The sequence below is a fragment of the Haliaeetus albicilla genome, chromosome 18 (genome assembly GCF_947461875.1).
Source record: "Haliaeetus albicilla chromosome 18, bHalAlb1.1, whole genome shotgun sequence".
Classification (NCBI taxonomy): Eukaryota; Metazoa; Chordata; class Aves; order Accipitriformes; family Accipitridae; genus Haliaeetus; species Haliaeetus albicilla.
Genome location: NC_091500.1, coordinates 26,352,291 through 26,362,850, shown reverse-complemented (window position 1 = coordinate 26,362,850; position 10,560 = coordinate 26,352,291).

Here is a 10,560-nt window from a genome sequence, read left to right as displayed (position 1 = left end):
CGGTATATGAAGTGTACGTATCTAGTCTAAGTATGCCCATTTACACCAGAAGGCGAGTTTCCTTTATGAGGGAAAGAAGTCTAGCCTCAATTTTTCTACTGAGCTTGTCCTCGGGCAAAACCTGCTTTCACGATTTCAAACGAGTGTTCACAGAGCACAAGCTGCCCCCTTGTTGGAAAGGCAACGTGGTTTCATAGCAGCTTAAATTAGAGAAATTCAAAGGCAGAAAGTTAAGAGAAGTAGATTATTTTTCTTCTTGAAACTTCAGATCGAAAAAACCCAACAATGCAGATTTTCATGAACATGTTTTCCACATTTCATGAACAAACATGAAATCCACGTGCGGCTACAGACAGCCCTTTGCCAATTTTTCTGCCAGCTCAGATTTTTATAAGTTGTTGGAGAGTGTCTGACAAGCAATGTCAAATCATAATCAGAAGACAGGAATGTTTGGCAAAGAGGATGATGCCATTAGAGCTGCAGGAACGAGGAGGCTGGATGAGAGCTTTAGCTGCAGGGGAAGCTCAGGCTGAGAAACACCTTCCGTGATGGTGCAGGCAGGGGAGCCTGCAGCAAAGGAAAGGTGGGTGGTGATGGCTCACGAGCTGCAGGAGAAAGCAAGCCTTCTGAGAAAAAGCAAAGTGAAGCTCTCTGGACAGGTGTAGCTCTGCGCACGATGCGATTACCGATCACTGACAAAGTCTTCATGGGATCAGATCAGGACTCCTGCGAGCAGAGGGATGCGCCCTTGGGAATTCATAGGAACTTGGAAAAACCAAGCTGCAGTCAGAATCCGCAGTAAAAACTGCAGTAAACTCCAGTGAAGGTAACACTGGAAAAAGAAAGAAACGTAGCGAACTTCTTGGTGTTTAGGAATGCAAAAGTCCTGCAAAGCAAGCTGTTACGTAAATTACAGTTAAGTCAGCAAAAAAGAGGGAGAGATGGAGAAAGGAGCAGATTAAATACATGTTCTGCATCCAGTAGGAGTTTAATTACCTTGAGAAGTGAAACTGATTCCATTGCTTTATGGGTGGTAAGCCTGGAGTTTGGCAATACCCAATACACACAGAATATTTTTATGCAGTGCTCTGCAAACTGTCAACAACACGTGGCTTTCCAGCTCATCAACCTTTGCAGACCTTTGAAAATGAGGACATCCAGTGGCTGAACGTTATAACTGGGATTTTCATCAAGGATTTATATCTGGGGCGGAACCTCACCAGTTAGGCCAAATTTCTGCCCTTCACAGAGACCTAAAGAACGTCGTGTGTGGAGTAAAGGCTTTTTACAGAAACCCTCTGCGCTGAGGTAGATTCCACTTAATTAAAGGGCTCATGGTTGTAACAAACTCTTTAAGGCAGGCTCAGTATCACCCAGTCATACCTAGAATATTGCTTCACCTTTCTTTCTCTGCTTCCCTGTGATCATAGGCTCATGCATTTATTTATATTAAAAAAAAAAAAACCAAACAAAAAACTTTCAAATCCCAGCACATTTCTAGTTTGGCCTCTAAGTCTCTTATTTAGTTTACAGAGAGTAAACACGGCTGTGAGTTTTAGAAACCCTTAGCACCTAACCAGTCCCTCTGGAACCAATCAGTACAGCAAGCGTTGCACACCATGCTTTTAGTAACTCAGCCTTAGATGCACCGGTTTGAATATTTACACTTAACTCCTATATTACTACAGTATTTAAAGACCAATTGCAGCAATTAACCATGTTTCCAAATACATATTGTAGGAGAGGAACTAAAATGTTAATAGTTCAAATTCATGCTTTCCCACTGTGAAATTGCAGCAACCAACAACTCAGCAGTATAACATTCCAGGACAAGAATATTGTGCCTTGTACAAACCATAGCAGAAAAAGAATGAAAATATGTAAAAATCAGAGTCACATCTAGAGGAAACGGGCCACTGGAGCTTTTGCACATTTACAGGCCATGACTTCCCCTGGGGAGTAGCCCTACAATATCATTGCCTGCAATAAGTAACATCTCACCCAACATTAGGCGCTGATTTTGGCAGCTGAGAGTTGTGCTGAGTTTCCAAGATGAGCTGGGTAAGGCCGGTGAGTAGAAAAACCCTTACCTTCCTCAAAAGTTGATTTGAGCTAATGTCGCTTAGGATTGTATCTACACACCCCAGAGTAATCCCTTGAAGATTTCATACAATTCATAGCTCTGAACCAGCAAAGTCAAGTACTGAAAACAGCGGGAATAAGAGCACCCCAGACCTTCTCCCATCTCCTATCACTCCTTTTCAGCATGGAGTGCACGGTGCGGGTCCAAGGGCAGAGACTTGTGTGGTCTCCACCTTCTGCTCCCACTGCTCTTTCCTATCTAGGCTGACTTTAATTGCTGTCATTAAGGCTCCACACCTGGGCAGACGTAACCTGCTCCTCAGCTCACTCTGGATATGAAATGTCATTGCAGTTTAAGCCTAAATCTGGGCTGTTTAAGCCTAAATCTAGGCTGCTGCAGTCTTGTCCTCCCCCACCCATGGCTCCTTCTCGTGCCAGCCAGCACGAACGCTCGTGCAGGCACATTATAGCCAGTTCAGGCAAGCCAGTTCCATTGGGAACTAACCCAGCCATCATTACCTATATCTGCTCTCTGAACCGCTTCAGTTCCCAGTTCCACAGGACAAATACCAATTCGACACCATTTTCATCAGTTGCATGTTTTTAGACTCTGAGGCTACACTTTCATTGTTTAAGCTTAAACCACAAGACAGTCAGTTAAGTTAGGCTTACACTACCATGTCAGAAACCAAACCCAATGCCCTTGTGATCGGCAAAGGAGAGGTTGTAGCCCTGAAACTCCCTGGCAAGACAATTCTCTCTTGCTTTGCCAGTAGTCTTGCAGCCGAGCACAGGCTGGACCACATCTCAGAGGCCTTCAGGTCTCTTTTGGCCATCCTAAGCCACTCTTCAGCCTAAACCTCTCCAGTTGCAGGCTTCTGCTGAAAAAAAAATGCTCGTCTGCTGAAAAAAGTGCTCTTCTTCATCTCCCCTTCCCCAAGCTCTCCTGTGCATTGGTTGCAGCAGCAGGGTAAGATCAAGCTTGCTGATCCGGTGGGAAACCAAACTGCTATGAAAAATACAAAAAGACAAGTTTTTTATTTCATTGGCTTTGAATGCTGAATCAATATAGCATGTAGATGAGCATTTGATCTGATCCAAGAAAGGAGGTGTAAATGTTTGGTCAGCAGTTTGGGAGTCTATTTTTACCAATTTGGCTCACAGCTAATTCAGAAAAACACCCAGCTGGGTGCAAAGAAGGGACCAGGAACATACAGCAAGAAAGGAGAGAGAGACTGTGGCAATGCCAGATTTGATCAGCTCACTTTGCTGCATCTTAGACTTAAAGAATTTACAGCTTTGTCATCTGGGAACTATATTTGGAGCTCATATAAAAAAAAACCAAAAACAATTGATGAGCGAAGAGCATGCTGGGCAGTCCCAGGAACTTACTCTCTTTGAAGGAAAGCTGTAGATTTCAAGGACTGACTCTTCCAGGACTACAACACATTTTTCTTCTCTGGCTTGGGGCTTATGAAGAGCAGAATGAGAATCCCATCATGGATTTCTGCACCCTTATATTAAAAGTTCCTGTATGATAGGCAGTATTTGGGGTGGCCATGCCTGCTGTCTAACAGCATATAAACTCCTGTCGTCTTTCACATGTTGTAGTGTGGAAGCAAAGAGCATGAGAAATTCAGGTAACTTTTTCCCCTCATCACTCTTGGTGTTCTCTGCCTCTCTAATATCTTATATCTTTTCTGGACCATTAGTGTCATACTCAGCTACTTATCGGATTTTATTTATTGGTAAAAGTTACCTTGTTTTGAGAACAGATGCTTAAACCAGTGCACTAAGCAAAGTCTAGTCAAGGTTCCCAGTCAAACTGAATTACCTGACTTTCCTCTTTCTTCCTCCACAAAGGTAATTTTAATTACATAAACTTCATAGAGAAGCTCATGAGGAGCAGCTGAATTACAGACAGCAGGCAGGGACAGGTGGGGAAAAGTGGCTTGGAGCTCTGAGAGGTGTTGCAACCTGTGCTGTAACGCAAGAGAATTGGCAAAGCAACTGATTATCATCAATACCACGAGCTGCAGGGATCTTTTCTTTCTGTGATGTGTTTTTGACGTAGAGCCCCTACCAGCTCACAAGAATTTCATCCTGAAATTAGAAAGATCTTTTCAATTAGCTTAGTCTTACGGCTAGATTGTCCTGTCTTTATACAAGGTATCTGCAGCATTTCATTGAATTCATTATGAATGCAACCACAAAGCATGTACTTATTTCTCCGGAGGCTGCCTCAGATTATATGTTGACAAATTATATATTGACAGCTTATATGGCGACAAGCAATTCACCCTTCCATTCCTTTCACCAGTCCATCAAAGACAGAAACCCCACTGTACACAGGCTGAAAATGACAAAACAACCACATTAGTTCTCTCTCATGTGTCTAATTTGCTTTCAAATGCCTGTTTTCAGCTGTAAGGCATAAAGGCAAAAACGTTCTCCTCCCTTCTACTTCAAGTGTAAGAGGGGAAAAAATTGTGTGCATAAGTACTGTAAGTAAAAAAAAAAACAACATCAAATAGGTATTTTGGTTTTTCCAATAGTACAAAATTTACATAGCTGTTATTGACAGTAGAAACAACCTCAGATGTCTGTGGAGGTGACTAAATCCCCTCCCTCTGCTCTGTATGGCATCAAAACTGTTGTTTTCCCTTAAAAACATTCAAAAAGTTATGTACTACCCATGCCTCATCCTCTGCAGATTAATAAATAAATAGATAGATAAATCCATATTCTCCCTTTTCAACAAACTAGATGCTACAACATCATCACTTTCTCTGCGTCAGCCTGAGCCAGTGATCCGGATCAAACCCAGCTGTCTGTAATAAGACTGAAAATACAAGGCAGAGAATTGCTGGCTGTTCCCTGCTGGGGTTTGAAAATAGTGAGGCAATGTATACTGTGTTTTGAAGAGATTCATCTATACTTTCACCAAAGTCGCTTCCAATTTTGAAATCCTACTGAATACAGCTATGCCTACCATACTGAAAAATAACAGATATATAGCACAGAGCTTTGTTTTTCCAGTTTGGTGACAGTGCATTTTTTTATTGGGCTTAATGGACTGTGAATATTGCAAACGGAGCAATTCATCTGACGGCCTCAGTGCATATTGCCATGCTGGTATTTCTTGAGTTGCAGCATAAATTTTCTAGAATAAATCCCAAGCGCTGAATATTAGCACAGATTTAAATGGTTCAGCTTCACAGCTATTGACTGCTGACCAGGTACGGAAACATCCTTTGCATTTGCCATGGCTACTCGTCCGCTGATACCCATTCTGCTCAAACACAGGCGCTGTGCAGGCATTAATAAAAAGATAGGATCTCGGCCTGATGCTCAGAAAACAGATTTTGAAGGGATTATCCAACCAATGGAAAATTAGTTTTTCCGAGTTCAATCCGGCATGCCCTCCCCCACCCATCCCCTGCAACGTTAAAGAGTCAACATCTCTGCTCAGATTTATTCTTCAGTCAAAGGCCGGGGGATTTCAGTGGGTAACTCCTATTAACATTCCCATGAAGTAAGCATTACCACCTCTGTATCCTGGTAGCATCAGGTTTCTCTAACTTTCTGAAACACCTATTTTTCCATGAGCGTTGTCTCATGCAAGCAAGAGATTTTTAGATGATATTTGCTATTTAGAGCAGGTAAAAAGAGGGTGACTATAAAGAGCTGATGGGGCTCCCCACGCAGAGAAGCAGCGAGCCTCCTAGTCTGTCCACAAATGCGCTGCGGCATAACTTGAAAGCAATGTCACTCTCCTCCAACCTTTTACGCTTCATTTTCCTTACTGGGAAGTGGCAGGCCATTAGCAGCACACCCCGAATGAAATTTGGAGGTTTGCTGCCAGCCACCGGGCTGTACCGCAGCAGCCGATGTGACAAGGGGACGTATTTTACGTAGCCCAGTTGTAAAACGATGGAGCTCTTGGAAGGCACTTGAGGAAGTCTTCCCTCTAGCAAATCTTCCTCTTACTTCACAGGGAGAAGAAGTGACATCTGATTAAAGATGCAAGCTCAGACGTTGATCTTTGGTCTTTGTAGGCTGTACACTGAGGCCACCAGACCTCCAAACAACTGAGCCATGTGTGGTCTTGTATGGAAATCAGCATAGCTACTGCTGCTCCAGAGTATCTTGTCTCCACTAGATAAAATAGCACAGTTTTTCCTCTGTGACAAGAAAAAAACCAAACCAAAACAACAGTCTTTTTTAAGAAGCTGCCAAAAGGCATCTGAGCCAGAGTTAGGTGAGCAGAGGGCAACGTGTTTATCTACTCGCTTCAAAACAGGCACAGCCCACGCGTCATGCGAGGCTGTAAGCGGAGCTGCGGATGAGCAATACCCGAGAACAAGTCAGGTTTCGGGTAGGAAGAAAGCTCCATTTTTTGAAAAGTGCCATTTTCAAACACAGGCATCAAATTTGGACTTTCTAAACCTGAATTTGAAGCATCTGCTTTCAGGAACACAAGCACCTAGTTCACACTTAGCAACAAATCAGCAAGTCAAAGTGTGAAGAAAACAAATTTAGCAGACCAAAAAGTATGAACAAACACTTGAAGAGAGCAAACACATCCTCATTTTTGAGCACGTCGACAGCATCCTGATTATTTTGGGATACCTTAGCAGGGAACAGCTGCGTCTCTGAAACTAGGAAGCTTTAACTTCCTGTAGGAGTGCTCCAAAAAAAGAAAAAAGCCACTGGAAATACATGTATAAAATTATCCACGATGGGGAATAGGGAATGCTTCCTGTGTGGGAACTAAGGTGACACCCCTGAAAACGAGAGAGAAAAAGAAAAGCGTGTGTGCGCAACACACGAAAAAGGCAGAATATACACTAGGGCATCTCACAGAGATGTTCCTTCACGTGGCACTGTGTTGCCATATTGCATCAGAAGCTAGAGGAGGAAGGGTGATGATAAAAAGGACAGACAGACAGACTGCAAGAGCTGAGTGGTCAGAAAGGTGCCGGGGTAGGGGTAAGGACACAGCATGGGTTAATGAGCCTTTCATTTCTGAGGAGAGGCTGGTAACACCAGCGGGCTTTGGGCAGAAGAGAGGTAGAACCAAAATGGCCTTATTCAACGTTATGGGGAGAGCTGGCAAGGTGAACAGCTACATTAGCTGTTTGGATGACAGACCGAAAAAACAGTGTATAATTTTTAATCTCACAGTTGGGGATTAGCCTGGTGTTTCTCTGATTTTTAAGATTGCCCACGCTTGTGGCTTGGCATCTATCTTGAGGAAAAAAAAACCCTCTAAGCTGCATGCCAGCATCCTCGGAAAGGGGTTGTTAGAAGAAAATAAGCTGGACCGTAATTTTCATGATTGCCCGAGGGAGTTACAGAGTCGGACCATACCCAGGGAAACGGGGACCTAGTTCTCGCAGCCACTTCTTGCAGTGCTTGGAGCCCTCTGTCACAACCCCTCCTGGGCCACAGAGCAGCCGCCGGGAAGGATGGATGAGCAGGGACGGGAGCCATGCTTCCAGAAGGGCAGGAGGTGTGATGCACAGCACCCACCTGACTCCTTACCCCCTCAGGACCGCGTGCTCTCATGGTGACACCGTTGTCCTCCTGCTGTTGAAATCCTTGCAAAATTCCATTGCCTGGAAACCACAGTATAGCCACCTTAAAAAAAGCCGAATAACCTTTAAACTTCGGTAAGCAAGACCTACCTCAGAGCACAGGAAGAAAAAGGTAGCCCACTGCTATCTCCCTGTAGGCAAGAGCCTCCCCTTCCCCCGGCAGCGGCACGCTGGTAGCTACAGCGAGGTGGGAGGCAGGGAATAATGGATGGGCATCCAGGAGGAAGATCAGCACCCAAGCAGAAGCATCTTCTCTCCTATGGAAACACCAGTGCCATCGGAAACTGTCACTCTTTGAGAATTATAGCAATTCATCCCCTGAAGAGAGGTACTATTTTCAATATAATTCAACAGATTATTATAAATGATGGATGGGAGATGAAGCTTCCTGTTCCAGAGCAAGGAGAAAAATATTGGTCCCCTACAAGCTCAGGACCTCAGTGGGTTTTAACTACTGAGAACTAAGAAGAATGTAAACCACTGCGCTAGTCAGAGCAGCACCAAAACCATGGTCTGTCACATCCTTGGTTCTTCCCTAAATCCTCAGAAAAATCCTTTACGTGCTCTAAGTGCCATAATTTTGAGAAAATTATACTGTGTTTTCAATGTTTAACTCTGACTTATATGCAAAATATGGCTCAGTCTTACTCAAACAACTGAGACAAATGCTTCATACATTATGCATGAGTTCTTCCACAAAGCTCTTGATGCAGATTATAGAGAATCAAGATATGCTGTCATCTTAGTGTTGAAAGTTTTGATAACACTGAATGATTAAATAACTTCATAGTAGATCCACTCCAAGGTTTTCTTGAGGAAACTCTCCCCTAAGCTCTCTCGTTAGGCAGGCCAAAGTGATCTGAGCCCTCAGTAATGAAAAATGTACCAAACAGCAGAGGAAACACAAGTACAGTTTACTGCAGCTCTCCAGATCAGGAAACTTCTGGAAAAGGCATTCAGTAGAGACTGGGGACATTTCCCTTCTTAGGGACCAGTACCTTTCTAAGAAAGTTAAATTTTAACATTTTCTAAGGACCATTAAGAACTTATTTGGACTTCTGGAATAAAGCAATGTCTTGACATTTCCAGTTTCCACCTCTTCTAAAAGCACGTGTTTTCCAAATAGTCACTGGGAAAATAGGTTTCAGAAAATATACATTTCCCTGGTTCATTAGGCCCAAAGAGAAGACTAGATGGAGAAGTCCAAGAGGCAACATAAGGCTTATTTCCTCACGTGTTTCTCCCCTTCTTAAAGCAGTGAATCATTTTTGCTACTATTGTAGCTGTCAGCCTCCTCATAGTGCAATGCCCCCTTACCAAAGAAAGGAATTTGAAACGATGCCAATTCATTAATGGGCTGGTGATCAACATCCAGATCACAACAAAACCTTGTGGCACAGGGCGGGGAGCTCCTTGTTATCATGAGGTCCCTGATACATTGATTTTGCATTTTCAGAGCAACATGGAGTATTTTTCTCCTTCCCTATAAAGGGGGAGAGAGATCAGTACCTCTGCTTAGGGTCTGCGGTGTTCATCCCTCAGCTGCAGAAGCAAACTCAAGTCTCAGGCTTTCTGGAAACCCGGAGAAGCTGCTTTGTGCGTAGGCCTTTGGGACTTCTTCTACAACATTTCATTCTCTCCGTGCTTTTCTAAATGCCTAAGCCCAGAACTCCGCTGTCAACACCGCTGCAGCATGATACTAATGCTCTGAAAAGTCACACTTTAATGCACCACTTTAGTGCTTATCTAAATTTCAGACAGACTAATTATCCAACTTTCAGGTTGAAAAGTCTGAAAGCACTGAAAAGCACATCAACACAGGTAATTGTGGGAAGATGTTTTGCAGAGAGCTGGCTACAGCACATCTGTGTGAGAGAATAGCTGAGAACTCCTCAAGCATTGCGAAGAGCTGTAAGTAGGGAAAGTGCCTTGTCTGGTGAAAGAAACTTATGATGTATATGGAGCAAGGTGGCAGGAGGACAAGGGCTTCAACTTTTTCCTCTCAGAGAGGTCAGCATCTTGAAAAGAGGGAATACTGCTTCCCAGTCAGGTCTCAGCAGCTTTCTCCCCTTCTGCAGGGTAGACTCTTTCCTTCTTCCAGAGGCAAGCAGAAGCTCGCTCCTCTTCGTTTCTGCCCGAGCAGCTTATTTTCCTGCTTCTGCAGGCTTCAGCAAGCAGCATCCCTTCTTCTGCAGCCTCAACAATTTCATAAACACTAAGGGATATGGCCTGAAGAAGTGGTAAAGAGCTTTGTCTACTGCTTGCATACCCACTTGCAGTTCTGTAGGAGGACAGCTATGTAAGATTTTCCAGAGCTATTCAGCCCTCTCCATGAGCAAGTGCCATTTTTAGGTCTGTCACCAGGGATAAGAAGCAGCAACTTCTCCGTAAACAGAGTTCACAAAACATACACTACTGAAGGCTTCCACCGGCACTTCCCACAGTAAGCAAGCCATTTAGGGCTTAAACTACAAACATGACATTTGTGACTTTGTAGTTTCACATTTAAAGCAGGGATTTTAAAGTCTTGCAATTTGGGGGGGGGGGGGGGAGGGGGGGAAGGACACACGACATCCAACTGCCCCAACCTTCTGCACTATCTTGACCTGAACAATTTCTTCTTCTGAATCTGAGACACTTGGATCCTGAAACTAATTTTCTATGCCTTAAAATATTTGGTAATTTCCTGAATATTTGATGCTTCATTTCTGAAAAACTACGACAGCCTCATCATATATTTAATTCTACAATCCTGGCAATTCCAAGCTCATTTTTGCCTAGGGCCACATTGGTGAGGAACTTGAAGAGGGTTAAATGCACAGGACCGTTAGACCTCAGATTCCAGGATGCTCCATCCACAGCTTCTCCTTATCTTTAT